Genomic DNA, 16,238 nt, shown 5'->3' on the forward strand with positions numbered 1-16,238 from the left:
GTGTTCCAGTTTCCTCCCACATCCCAAAGACATGCAGTAGGTGGATTGGACACTCTAAATTGGCCCTAGGTGTGAGTGTGTGCATGTGTATGCCTTCTGTGGAAGGTTGGGTGCCGGGCTGGCAACTCAACACTGTAAAACTCCACTGCCAATCATGAGTGGACAGATGATCCGCTGTGGTGACCCCTAACGGGGAAAAGCCGAAAGAAGAAGAAGGTGTTTCAATAGATTCCTAATTAGGAGAAAGATACTACCAGCACTTAAATGGGCAATTGCTTGACTTTGCATTATTGCATCTCAAAGTCATTGTGTCAATTAAATGTTTAGGCATGTTCACCTTCTCATGCAGCCCAAGATTTATAATGAAGCTTTAATGCTTGGATGTGTAGAGTAACATTTATAAGTCTTTTCTGTCTTAACTTCACTCAGCTTCTCCTGGGAAGGGTTGATGTAGGTCTTTGTGTTTTAAGAAATGTTATTTATCTTAAAAGATTAACAGACTATCAGTATCACTACATTTGTTTGTTTCTTTGGCTGGAAAGCCTAAAATGAGTATTAATAGTTTTTTTTTTAGTTTGGACATTAGAGTAAATTTAATTTAAGAGTTTGCTTTGCTTCTACTGAGGCAGTGCATTTGCTGATGGCACCTGTTTAATTACAGCTTGTTAAATAAATGTTTTGCATGATATATTGTCAGGCTTAATGCAAACTACAAACCCATAGGCCTTTACATTTAGGACTGCTACTAAAATGTACAAACATTTAAGTGTGTATGTGATGATGTAAGCATAGCATTTTCACTAAAACACGCCCTATTTTACTACAACCAAATCCTAATTTGTCTGCCATCCTACTTTGCCGTCATGCACAAGACAAGCATACAACATAACAGGCTAGACCTTAAATATATATTAGTTCTCTTTCAGGTAATTGCAGTCAGATTGCCCCATTTTGTCTGAGTTTAAATGGTCAGACATAAGCCTTTATTTAGCAGCTTTATGTGAAATTGCATTGTTAAAGATACCTCACTTATTTATTTCTGAGGAATAGCTAATGAATCAACAATGCAAGGTAAAAACTAATTTCTTGATACTCTGCACTTTTTAATGACCTGCCTATGTCATCTAGACAAGACTGTCCTTTTCCTCCTGGGTAGCATGATCACGATATTCAGAGTCAAGTCAGGTTATACAGAAATAGTTTCTGACTATCCATGCTAAATGTATCATTTTGGCACACATAGAATGAGTACATCTCAAAGGAGGTGAAATTTGGCACTGTTAGCGTGAATGGAAGTGAAAAAAGAACATAACCATCTCATCCTGTGGGTACGAGAAAGAAATGGTTGATGCATTTTCACAGAACCTATCGTAAAAATGATTGGAAAGTTTTATGTCTTTCACAGATGGTTATAGAAAGAGAAAATTACTTCCCCAAAGAATTAAGCTGACAATCAAGCTTCACTCCATGAAATGTAGTAAGACTGTAGATCATTTTGTTTTAGTCAAATGAAGCATCTCTACCAGAAAAACACCACATGAAGTGACTAGTAAATATTGTACAAATTTTAAATAAGACTGGAACAGTTTGCCTTGCAAATATTAAACAGATTTAAAAGAAGTCATTATATTGCATAAAATAAGAAAGCTGTCTAGGTCTCAGGCATTCCACAAATGTCATTGAAACGTATAAATTTCATGCTGCCAACAAGGTCTGAACCACAGATGAAAAACTGAAACTGTGCCAGGCTGAGACAAATATGGATCCTGTTTTGAAGAAACTGCAAGACCCCTTGCTGCAAGAATAGCTTTGAGAAAGAAAGCAAGCAGAGTATAACCTCTGACATTACAATTGTTTCCGAAAGAAACCAATGACCTTTTTATTAAAGGGAATAAAGACTCATTAGCAATTCAGTTCTAAGAAAGGTTATGTTTGGAAAACTTTTCAGTAATCACTTGGGCATAAAATATGTTCAAGACAAATACTTTATTCTTGTTTGATGATGCTTGAAACATCAGATTCATTTGATAGTTCCAAATGCTTTAAGTTCTGATGAAGGAACAAACAGAGCAGCTGAAATCTGACACAGATTTTAAAATAAGTAAGTTATGCATTATCTGGATATCAAAAGGAGATACATTTAGCTGTCAGCAAATGCAATGCAAAATGAAAGAAAAGTACCACTACACTCAAATGTAAAGGACCTAAATGCAAACCATTTGCAATGAATAAGGAAAAGTGAAAACATTTTGAAAACTATGCTTACTTAGGGCAACAGTGCAAAGTATATAAAATAAAGGATTAAGCAGGTATGAAGGACAAGAGAAAACTGTAAGCTTTCTATTACTTTATAGTACTTCATATATATTAAGATATTAGGGACAAAGGTGTTTAAGTGCAGTGACATTTAAAATACCTGAGGTAAGCTGCAGACTGCATTGATTTTATTACTGATATATTAAAAAAATAAAGGGGTTTAGTATATTTTATATTAGGTATCCTTATGAGAACACCCCAATAGTTTCATTAAAGAATAGAAAGGAGGAGACAAAAAGATTGGAAAAAGGGTGACACTACTAGAGGGGGACACAAGGAAAAACATCAAGAGGGTTGTGCTAGAGGAGGTGGGAGAGAAGGAGCACAATGTTTTTCTTAGTGGATAGACCTGCTATTTTTTTTTTCAAAAGTTTTCAAAAGTTTTTTTTATGTGGGAGCATAGTGTGAGTGGGAAGTAGGTAAGACGGGTTCACATGAAATGATAAGGGAAGAAAGCTTGAAACACCTGCAGGACTTCCAGCCTACAGAGCCTCAAACATTTCCAGTGCTAGATGGTAGGGCACTGGAGAACCCAATACTGAGGTGGTTGGGAACCATGGCAGTGCAGTGGTTGGCACCAGGTGGGGCAGTGTGTCTTCTACACACTGCACAAAAAAATGCAACTAGCAGAATACTCCAAGCAACTACCTCTTCCAGCAAATCCTCAACCAAGCTCTAAAGCCCCCATTCTGTGAGAATTTCCAGGCTGCCACATATAGCAGTGTCTGCTGGGGCAGTGCCACCACCTTGACCATACAAGGATGTCTCCGGATGTACATAGGCAATCCCTAACCTGGGAGGTATGTGCCTGGGTTGCTCCAAGGGATTTTGAAGCTGTAGAAAAAATGGACATAAATGAAAGAGAGAAATAAGCTAATAAAGGGCAAAGGAATTCATAAATAAAATAACAGAAAGAGAAAAAAGAGGGGGAGAAACACAGAAGAAAATACACTCAATACAATTACACATTATGTTACACAGCATTAAATGGCTTATTTTAAAGCATTTTTCTTTTCATAAATATTTATTGAAGTAATACAGAGAACGCATGGGAAGTGTTTATTCATACTTTAACTGTTTGGAATGTGCTTACACAAACTTTGGGATGAAATGTTATGGAGAATGCTTATGCACAATTGGAATGAAATCTGATGAGAAGTGCTTATGCTTGCTTGGCAGGACAGTGTCTGATACCATGTAATGGTGAGGTTTATGTGTTGCACTCTCTACATAAATATAACAATCACATTTTTGCCTGATATGCATTGGTTTTGAATACTGCATTATGAAAACCCATCATTAATGATTGCAACTTATAAAATCAGTGATAGACAGAAGTACTGCACTTATATTAGTCTTGCTTGCATTACTGTACAGAATGCAATCTACTCCTTCAGGTGTTAATGTCTATCAGTAATTTGCTTATATACTTTAATAACATTAGTTTCTATATTTGTATACTGAACTCTGTCGCATTCTTTTTTGTAGTGATATACTGAGTGCAATCTATTCCTAAAGTTATTGTGATTTATCAGTAATTTCAGTAAGAAAATCAGTTAAAGACAGAAGTATCACATTTATATACTGACATCTGTTTCTGCCTTCCTTGCAATTATGTACTGCATGCATTCTATTGCTTCAGATAATTTTGTATGACTTATGATTCATTATTTTCCCTATATATACATATACATATATATATATATATATATATATATATATATATATATATACATAGCTATAGATAAATATAGATAGCTATAGATATATGCATATATTATTGAGCTCAGTTAAACATAGAATTACTATGTATAATTATTTATTCAGGCTTACTGAGGAACTCAGTCAGTAACTCCAGCCACGATTTGTGCTGTCTCCTGTTATAAGAGACCTCTGCCTTAGTTGTATAGAGAAGAAATATGACAATCCTTATGTGACATCCCTCCCCTGGGTCAGGAATGAAGGAACCTCTATTTTCACCCCTCACACTGGTGAGGAATGTTCACTTGAAATAAAGATAGATACACACAGTATTTTTAGATGCAGTGCTATGCACCAAGCACAATTTCCCTTAAGAACACACAAAGAGCACACTCCGGACCTGAGACTGGGTCTTCCTCTTCAGGCCGCAAATAAAACTCCACCTTTCTATCTGCAGAAACCAGTGCTCTGTCTCACTGTTCCAAGTAGCTGACACACAAACTCTTTGAGATTTGATTTTCACACACACACACACACACACACACACACACACACACACACACACACACACACACACACACATACACACACACACACATGCACGCATGCACACACACACACACACACACACACACACACACACACACACACACACACACACACACACACACACACACACACACACACACACACGTGCACACATGCACACACATGCACACACACCTGGGAGAGCTGACACTGATTTACCAGCTCTGCCACCTCCACCCAGACTACAAGATAGATTCACTCCCAACAACCAGCTACTTTAAGACTCTTACCAAGGTGCCCAATTACTCTTAGTAAAATTAATACTTATACAAATAGTAATATTTGGCCAGGGGGCAAGTCTTTCAGGAGCATGAAGTTATAGTGTCACCAAATAAATGCAGTTACTCTCAGGGATTAAAATATTTTCTAAAAGACCAGCCATAATGAAAGGTATGAATATATTTAACAATAAATAATAAAATAGAAAACATGAAAATACTGCATATTTATTGACAGGAAATATAAAAATAGCACAGATGGAAAGACTTAGACAGATGCATAAAAGCAGTCTTCGGATTCAATAAAGTCTGTGCAGGCTGCGTATACAGCCTACAGGGAATGTATATGTGTACACGACCATGATATTCCCTCGGCAGCACATTATGCATATTAATTGTGGTTCATGCCTAAGAGACGTCAGAACAACACAGATTTTGAATCCATGTTAGACTGATGGCACACCTCCATACCTTTCTTAACCTGAACAAAAGGGGTACAAGATAATTTATTTCACTAATTTAGATTTATGTTAGCTTTTTTTTTTTTTTTTTTTTTTTTTTTTTACTTTTATGTGCTTCTTTGCATGATCTGCTGCATTATTTGGTTATTTAGCTATGCTTAGCGCTGCACAGCCATACATCAGACATGTGCCAGACATGTAAATATAGGAAATGGAAGCATTCAATTTTTAATTTTTTTTTTATGTGCTTGTTTTCTCGATGCATATTGTTATTTAGCTATGCCTAGCACTGTGCACTCATGCATTAAACATCTGCTAGACATCTAAAAATAGAAACCAGATGCATTTAGTTGCTGCAGTTCTGTGGTGCTTAGCATCATGTAAACCCAAGCTGCAAAGCTGCTTTACATGTACAGTGGCACATTCACAGTGTATCTGAAGATACATAAGTTCCATTCACTATTCCAGTGTCTAGATAGGTTGAGTCATGACCGCCATTACAGTAGGTCCCGGGTTTGAGTCCTGCCCAGTAATGCCTTTTACATATACTGCTGTGACACTGTGACAGGTCACCAAAACATTGGTTTATTTTAAATTCAATTATTGTTAAATTTAGAAAAGTTGAGTGATGTTAAGCATGGCTTAAACATGGGCAATGATCTTTTCATGTTTAGGCATTGTTAAACTTCACTTAAACATAGGTTGTGAGAGTCTGTGCGATGCTAAGCAGTGCAGTGCATTTTTGAAAGTTACAGTATGATACACAATGGTGGGAATGTATACTATTTAAAGGACAATAGGCAAGACTAGCATAGTATTCCTTGGAGCCTGATCTTGAGTGTGGATATGGCTGTCATGGGGGAATGTGTGCATTTTAATGCACATCATTGGGGTGTGCAGAAGTTTAGGGTTTTCACTGGAATCCTGGAAGAGTAGTATGGACCCCAGCTGCTGTAGGGCAACTATCTGGGATCAGAATGCAAGCCTGAGGCCTGGGATCATTTGGCTAGGAACCTGTTCAGTGCAACTGGTACCCCGACACACTGGTGATCAGTGTTGTCGCTATTATGATGACCTATATCGGAAGATGGGTACTTTGTTTCAGTGGATACAAGAAGGAGAGGCGGGGAGCACCCCACACACATGTAAGTATGTTTTCTATTAATCTATAAATATACAAGCTGAATCTGTATGAAACTGCTATGCATAATGGTTTCCCTCTCTTACCACAGCTGCAGAAGAGAGGACTTGCAATGTGCGGTCCCATCCAAGGCATTTTGCCAGAATGAGGCAAGCATGTGATATGTAAGAAAATCAATAAAGTAATAAATGAATGCATAACTTAATAATAAAATAAAATAAATACAGATATTGCAGTCTTAACAGGCATGTATGAAATACTTGAGACATCATAGACTTTCATTAATATGTCAGTGCATATCAGAACTGGTAAAGCAAGTTAGAGCAAGTAGACATGCAGTACTGTGTAGTATAGCTTCTAAGCATTAGTTAATGTTATGGAATACCCAGATTAAGAGTCAATGTTGTGGTCTGCTCATTGTCTGAAATATGCAGTAGATTGCAGTCAATAACACAGTAGGGTAAACATGTAAGTTAACAGAAGTCCTAGACAGCTATCCATGTCTGTAAATGCAAGATTTGAAACAACATGAATCAATAGGTGTAAAAGGAGATGGTGCTTTTTCCAAATACATTTTTTCAGTATTACTGTAGTCACTGCTTGTGGGTTCAAATCCCATATCAGCCAACTGAGAAATTGTGCATTTTTCAATAATGTGTTACCATTTCATCAGTAAAACATAACCATGCTTGAATGTGAAGTGCACACCCATAAACCCATGTCGTAACTGTCCAGCTGTCAAGAGCAATCAATGTACATGGACATACCTCTCAATTGCCATGGTTTATGCAGAATGTACTGAATATTGTCCAATATGTCTGCTTTGTTTGGTATATGGTCTTGTTTTATTGGCCGGTCTCTGCCACATTACTGAGGTTCAATGTCAGAAAAAAAATGTCAGGCCTCTGAATTACAGATATTAGACATCTCTTGAAATGCAGTTTAGTGACAAATCTGTTATTAGAACACATTGCTACTATTTGTAATAGCACACTATGTAAGAATGTTCCCTGATGTTGTGCCTTTATACTACCATTATGTATGACTTGGCCCATAATGTCCTGTGATAAATGAGGGTTACGTACGTGGAACATCATATATACAATATGATCAACAATGAATAGTTGCTGGATGCAATGTGATCTGAATTATAGTGTGTGTGTAAGGAACAGGGTAGTATTTCATATAATAAGCATCACAGCAGTCAGTTGTCTCACAAGTAAAATCTAATATATCTAGAAGTATGTAGCTGTAGCATGTTTAGCTATATTATCTGTGAAGTTAATAATGTTCTCCTTTCTTCTCTCACCCCACCCCTTCTCTTCTTGTATTTATTTAATCAATTATATTTACTGTTATCATTTGCTATTATCATATTATTTATTACCTCTTATGTTGGCCATATGTATAATTTAATATTGCTTTGCTGTTGAATAAACTTTCAGTTACATTATTTATTATTGTGTTCCACATTATATTGTTTTCAATGTGTTTCCATTACTCATTATTGTTTTCTATTATGTTATTAGTTACATTTGTTTGTGTTATGTTTATTTTCCTTTATTTTCTATTTTATTTAGTACAGCGCAGCAAGGTAGGCCAATTCCTGGTGATCCACCTACCTTAGCTCCCCTGGCTGAAGCACTGGGGGCCAGCACATCTGAGACACAGCCTGGTGGTGCCACCTCTGCTGCTCCTGCACTACCTACTCCATCAGGTAGTTGCACCCCACAGACCAGGAATGTGACACCCCCTGGGAGTGGAGGTGGAGCTAATGCTTTTGTCATCCATGATCAAATGCCAGGCACAGTGTGTAGGCTTGTACATCAAACTGTTGGTGCACACCTATGCCTGATGAAAAGCATGCTGACCATCCTGGTGGGGCACTCACTCCCCATGAGCTGGTGTCAGCCACTCCCTCCACAGCAGCAGTGAAGATGCAGTGCTGACAGTCCTATGGGTGAGGGCTTGAGTCACACGCTAATGTCCCTGATGTCTATGGGACCTGGATCCCCCAACTCCCTCCCCAACCAAGGAGTTCACCCCACCATTTGAGTCCCTCACTAACCCTGTATGCTGTTTTCCATGTGTTGTCTGTCTGCAAATGCTTCCTCACCTTCACAACATACCCTCCCCACACATACCTGTGTCTCTTCCCCAACATTCTACTCTCTCCTTCCAAAAAAAAAAAAAAAGAAAGAAAAAAAAGGCACCTGTCTCAAAAAACAAATCAATCCTATACATACCTCTCCATTTTGCACATGTGTCCACTGGACACACTTAATTTGGTCCAATTGGCTTGACAATGCACTTATGGTGTAGTCACCCCTCTCTCTGGGAGGGGGGGGGGGTGACAGTCCAAATTCAGCTAAAAATCTTTGCAAGTGCACAGTTGTTGCTGTTGAAGAAATGGCTAGCTATGGTTCTTTCCTATACCGTTCCTGCAAATTCCTACCTGCTTTTCATCATGCTCTTCCCCCTGCTTGCACTCCATTTCACCACTGTTCTATCTCCCCAGTTTCCTTTTCTTTAAAGAAAAATTGTGCAATGCTGTGCTGTGTGCAGCATTGCTAAGCTATGCTAAATTGAGGTGCATTACTATATGTAGATGAAAGCATAATAATCACATTTGAAAATGTACCTTTACCATATTTTGAACCCAGTAACACCTCACTTGCATAATAGTGCATCAAGTTACCAAGACACACAGCCATTTAAGTAGCACAGCTACTTGAAGCAAAACATAGTAATTGCCATTTTCCCATCATTAAGCTGTTTAGATGATGCACATCATGCAGCAAATCAGCTAAAAGATTAATTGAAAAATAAGAATTTAAATGAGAATCTGTTAGAGATATAAATCACTATAAATCCATACTCATTCTAATAGGTGTAAGTAAGGTACGTAACAGCAGGTCAGTCTACAATGATCTATCTGTACAACATGTAAGAACTAATCTATTCTAGTACTGACTTTGTAGTGCAACCTGCTAAATGCTTAGAAAGCATTCATTTTTGGTTCACCTGGTCCTGGGTTTAATTCCAGCTGTGTCTAGCATTTAAAATACATGATGTTTACATCACCATTATAAATTGTGATATGTATGTCTGTCTCATCACCTATTTATCCATTCAAAGTAGTACAGATGGAATGTCTGCTTCTAAGTCAAAGGCCTACGGATAGGTACACATTTTGACTATTGCTATTATAACCCTAGAAATTGCCTAGAATGTCAGGTTATGCATTAGCATAAATTCTCCAAGGAATTTGATGTATGTAATTCAAATGTGGCCCAGTAATATCAGATTCCAGTCCACAATGATTTGCCAGTGATATTACAGACAACCACAACTGTACAAGTAACATACATATATGGAGGCCATGGTAGAAGCAGGGGTTGTCAGCACACATGTTCCAGATGGCTACATTGACATAACACACGACTTGGCAGTTGTTCAAGTGGTTGACATAATGGTTACTGTCCCCCCTACCTTGTTCTATAACACACCAAGCATGTTGCCTTTTACTCTGTTAATGATACATTTAGCTAACATGCTTACCTTAAACACATATTTTACTTCTTGTGGGATGAGTGTCTTCAATGTGGCTTTGGCTGTTCACCAAGCCTGCTACAGATCCCACAGTTACCCTTCTTTGTTGTCATCCTGCAAAGTCTTCTGCCTTTCTGTCTATGCCTATTGCAAGCAGCAGCAGCTTCAGCCTGTAGCACACACATCTGTAGATAACAAGTAACTGCTACAAACATTCTCTTTCTGTGCTGCTGTTGCATTTTTACTCCATTAATTTTTGCCCCAACATATGAGAAAGTGGATAGAATCTACATTGAGGCCTTATATCTTGTTTGGTAGTTAAATGGAATTGGCTGATTAAACCGCAACTCTGCTGTGTAGGCTGTATTTAGCATTTCTGAACCACAGATTAGTTCAGATGCAATCAACTGCTGAGTACCATCATAAAAAGACAAACCTCTAACTAAGCAAACCAGTGTATATGAGACTTACTTCTTATGTCTAACTCATTGATACATTGCTTGTATAGCAGTATTTTTCAACAGAGGAGTATTGTACTCCATCAGGTATGTATCCATTCTGTTTCCAACGTGATGCATATGTTTGAATATACTTAGGAAGAATGGGAATTACATCAGTAAGCCTTTGTTAGAACTGTACTGATGACATGGCATTGATCTCCAGCCCTGTTACACATAACAGAGAATGTAGAGTTCACCAAGGGTATAATGTTGTGTGGTAACTAGTTACATAGGTCTCCTGGCTAATTCCTTTGATAGTACTTGTAATAGTACACTGCTATTTTGTTGCCACTATTGTTTATACATATTTTTTCGGGGGAGTTCCTGCTATGGGGCACAATACAATGGACTCCTGTGTTGGGAGTGTGAGCATGGATTCACTTCTTAATTTCGAAATACCTGAATCCCGAGGATTAGAATATCAAATTCAGAACCTTGAGATCTTGGAATTTTGAAATTAAGAATCCCCATCCAAAAAAAGCAGTCAACCCATCACAAAACATGTTTTTGCAGGGCCCCCTTGCACCCATCCCCCCACACCCCCCGCTACTTAAATATACCAACTCCGAGCTCACACTACAGCAAGGAAAGGGAAATCTCCCATCTCCGTTTTAAAACTTCAGTTATATGATCTTCAATCATATGAATTTTGAAGTTTTAAGCTTTGAAATTCTGTAGGAGACTCATGAGCACACGTGAGTATCTGTCATGGCATAAACAGGAATATGCCACTATTGCTAGAATCCTAGTTGCTTCCACACCCTTTGTATGTTTGGCACACTGCTGAATATGAGATGTGTAATCAAGTGATGAATACTGATAGCCTTCTTTACTGTTGCATGTATACATAGTTTACTCATATTTATGTGATCCTTACATGTGCTCTCATGCCCTTGTATTTCAGGAAACATCATTCATGCCCATCGCAGGCCACCATTTTCTGAGGAGGCAAACAAAGTCATTATTTAGGCTGTGCTACATTACCAGGTCATGCTGTCCCAAGGGATGGCAAATAGGTCCGAACATGCAGCCCTGTCCTGTGGGATGAACTGGTGCATAACATCAATGCAGTGGGTCACCAAAATCATACCTATGAGTAGGTGTGACACCGTGCCATGGATATGATAAATGAGGAAAGGAGATATGCTGCTAACATGGCCAGGGATTATCAGATCACTGGTGGTGGCCCTGCAGCAGAAGCTCCTCTCCCAGCCACAGAAGAAGTCCTGGCAAACCTTGCTACACAGGACAGTTCCCAGGCATTCATCAGCCAATATGTTGTGGATGTGGGTGCCATGCATTCCTTTCAAGAGGAGCATCCAGGCATAATTGGCTAGATCACAGTAGAATACTGTTGCATTCATCCTATCATTGTGTATCTAGTTTTACATGGGAGTCAGGTGTTTTTTTTTTTTTTTTGGGGGGGGGGTAAGTTAGATTCAGTTTTAAGCTCATATAGAGATTGTTAGCCACATACCTTTTAATATAGCTGTTACTGTAAATGTAAGAAATTTGGATGTATTACGCCTTTTATAACAAATGGTGCTGTTGCCATTATCTCTCCCTCCATTTTTTTAAGACCATCGGGATTTGAAAGAGGCCATGCTACTGCTGCTGGTAAGCAGAAAACTGTTTTGTCAGAGATGTAGATATAGTTCAATGTATTAGCTAAAGTGTCATTGCAGGCCTGCTGGCTGGATTGATGTACTGTCTGCATGACTGTCAACTGTACAGATATTTTTAATATGTCCACAAATTAGACCAATACCTCTGCCTTGTAGTTATGACCATAGGTATTGACTAAAAAGTATTGTTAGGACATTACTGATTGCCATAACTGTTAACTTTGCAAATTTTTGCAGAATGTCTACAGTGTAAGTGATATATTTATTGCTTAATAGTTTCTTGTTTACTGGGTAATTATTTCCAAATAATTGCAGATTGGAGTTAGAAAATAATGTCTACATGTCCTACTCTGTGAGGTTAGGAGGTGAAGAAATCTGTAATAGTGACAACAATGCATCTAGCTTAACATATATTGTACCATAGCACTACAGAGCATGGTATTGCAGGTATTAATGCACTGATTTTTCTTTTTTATCACAGGTGACCAGGGAGATTGGTCTTTGCCCCTAAACCACCTGATGTCAGTGTCTCTTCAGACCCTGATGATGATGGTAGCCAAATTGAGGCACAGCTGGTGATTGCAGAGGCTGAATCAAAAACAGAGGTTGACATCCCTTGTCCACCCTCATTATCACTGTACACAGCCAGTATTCCTATGCATACCCAGTCCCCTGAGGCCAAAGGTATTGGACAGTTGGAGGGTGGGGACATTCAACAGTGAAGTGTGGATAATATGGCTTTGGTGAGTGTTGACACTGGCCATAGCCAAACTGTTGGAAATGTTCCACACAGGCAGATTGATAGGGGTGTTCGTAGGTGTCCTGCTGTCCCTACACCACCTGTTGCTTGTGTCTCATCACAGGTAACTTGGTGTACATTTAGGGCCATCATGGAGGCCCAGGCATGCTCAGGGTTTTGGATGCAGCACAGTCTGACATCCGTGATTGTCTCCATCATGTTGCTGATACCCTGGATCAGTTGACTGATGCAGTGGAAAGAGGTAGGTCTAAGACAGATCACAAAATACCTATCTCAGAATGCACATTGTCTGTGATGGAACATCTGATTGAAGTTGAGCGTCAGCCTCGTGGGCATAGGTCGGCAACTACATCTGCTGAGAGTCAATGTGGCCATGCCCAGTCATGCTCCCATAGTGGCAGTACATCCAGCAGTCCAGAGGGGAATGTTCACAGCAATTCATAGCAAGCCATGGGCTCGTGGTCCTGGGCGTCCCCATGGAGGACAAGTGACCAGCAAACATCAGTCACCCTCAGGTAGTAGTACAGCATTTGCCCTTGGGCATGGAGGTGTCAGTGCAACCCCCAGGCAGAGTCAGTTCTCATGTTCAGGGGAGGAGGCAGTGAACTGTCAGCTGTACCATGCACAGCTCACAGATGCCCAACATACAGACACATAGGGCTAGCACTGAACTTGGCTGTATTCATGCAGACACTCACACACCAATGTCACATTGAGGGCAATTACAGACACACACGCAACACTTCCATGGTCCATCTTGCCTGCTTCCCTTCCTGACTCACCCACATGCTTGCCAAATTACTGAGTCAGCCCCTGTGCATGTGATGATAACTGTGCCACATCTCTAGCATTTTTGTCATGGATGCAGAGACATAAAGCTATGTGTCTGATGCACAGGGTGACTATCTACATTTGTATGTGTTCCTTTCATCCATTGGTGCTGTTGACATGCTACTTGTACTGGTCATTTACAGACATTGTACTTTGCCATTTATAATGTGGATAGCATAATAATTTGTGTATGCTACAATGAATGCTGTGATAAGGGCTGTGGAGTCACACATTGAAACGTGTCTCTTGGAAATGTTTATGTTTTACTTTCAGGATTGTGTAGGACACACCTATGGGTACACATCTACAATCAACCCATCAATGTCAGAGTACATAATTGAATGTCAACACAGAAGACAAATGTCATCAGAAAGGTAATACAGTATAGGTTCATAGGTGTTAACTAGGCTAACAAATACAGGGGCTTCTTTAAGCCTAGCCATTCATCTTAAATCTCTGACAAGGTCTCATACCTTTGATAAGTGCAATCATGGTTTTAGGAGATGAAACATTTACAAGCAGGTGTCTGGGAGATGAGCCATTTACAGTTACCCTGTGTCAATTGGAGACATATGTCCCAAACCAGGGATCATTGTCCTGTTCCTCATCCAATTGCGTAACTTGCACTTGATTTGTGTTAGGGCGAAACTCTGCTTCACAGGGATGGGGAGCCTGTTCCATATAGGATGTAGGCTCTAGGATACATATCTGTCTTTCTAGCATATCCTATTTATACCCCAGGCAAGGTTTAGGTCTGTAGAATGGGTCATTCTGATGCTAGTTTCTTCATGTATATGCAGGAGGGCCACATTTGGGTCAGAAAATGCTCTGTATGGCAAACATACATCTCCCCTCCAAAGTCTGTAGGAAATAGAACACAGGGATAGGGCCTTGACATATTCTGCACAGGACATTTTACATATGCCCTGTATTAGTTTATGAGGAACATCTGTGGATGTTCCAATTGTCAGATATGCCTGGTTAGGTACATACCAAAGGTGACATTGCACTCAGTGATAGGTCTGATGAATGCCAAATACAGTGGAACAATGACTTCCTTGGCCTTACATGCCATACTTTTGTTTATAAGTTGCACAACATAGAATGATTTCCCCAATACTGTAGACACGTGACAGTCAAAGGCTAGATTACTATCTGTGTGTCCCTAAGACCCTGGCTACTGGGTCAACTGTTAGAGCTCTGCAGTCAATATGATGGCTACCAGGGATGTATGACTTCTCAAAGTATAGTATTGTGCATTTCTTGGCATTTAGTGTAGTCCATGGCTCTGACACCAGTTGCATGTCTGCATCAGCCCCTCCTGGAGAACATTTGTGTCAGTGTGGGATTCACAGACAGCTCCTAATTTGCAATCCTCTGCAAATTTAGTTGGCCAGAGACCACTGACAGTGGTCTTGACTTCAGAGAAATAAATGCCTTAAAAGAGTAGTCTGAGGAATGATTTGTGGAGGACTACATGTGTGACTTGGCCTCTTTGTAGAGGTGGACTCCCCAATGCTAACTCCCTGGGTCCTGTTTGTAAGCCACTGGCTGACATACTAGTTTGTACCTATCCTCTTGATTTTTTCAACAATGCCTGATGGGGGTATAGTGTCAAATGCCTTGTCAGGCCATGGTAGGCAGTGTGAAACATTTTTCTCTCATCCATTGCATTGGTTACCTTCTGAAGTAGGTCCACCATGTTGGGTAGGCATGATCTGGCCTTGGCAAAACCAAACTGGGTTTGGTCCAGTGTCTGGAGGTGTACTACATCTCTACTGATCATTTCCATGACAATTCTGTTCATTGTTTTACATATCAGACTAAGTGAGACTTGTGGGTCTGTACTGTCTAGGGTCTGTAGATGGCCCACCTTTGTGCAGAGGGATAACTGTTGTTGCTCTCCATTCATGAGGCATGAAGCCTGTTTGGTGGTACAGTGAAATAGTAATTCCAGAGGCCCTGAAAGATCATGTTTCATTGTCTGGGCCCATTGAAGCAGTGTACTTGGTCTTAGAGAGCGCATTATGGACCTGTTCCCAAGTGATAGCAGGAGTACTTATATTTGATGGTATTTCCTGATGGAAGGTTGAGGGGGAGAGATGGGTAAAGTTGGGGCTCAATTTATCAGCCAGGATGTTGGAGGTTTTCTATATCTCCTGCCTCATTATAGGTGGATCTATTTACAATAAGATGTGTACACAGTTGTGTCTTGCCTTTGAGGTTGTGGACATAGCTAAAGTATGCTTTGTCTTTGTCTTTGACTTGGGAGCCCAAACTTACCTCAAATCTGGCTTTGGTAGACTTTATTTATCCTCTGATGTTTTTGTTTACTTTGATGAGAGTGCTTCTATCTTGCTGTGTGCTGCACCTCCTAAGTTTTGCCATGAGTTTCTTCCTTCTGTTACACATCCTGTTGATTCTGTGATTCCACCAGGGTGGCTTGATTTTGAGTCAGTTCTGTACTATTGCCTAATGGGTATAGCTGCCTCTATGCAGCTATTAATGTGCTCATGCAGGGTTTCTGTGAACACTTCTGCATAGG

Source organism: Protopterus annectens, chromosome 1.part2 (genome assembly GCF_019279795.1).
Source record: "Protopterus annectens isolate FY-2018-M chromosome 1.part2, PAN1.0, whole genome shotgun sequence".
Lineage (NCBI taxonomy): Eukaryota > Metazoa > Chordata > Ceratodontiformes > Protopteridae > Protopterus > Protopterus annectens.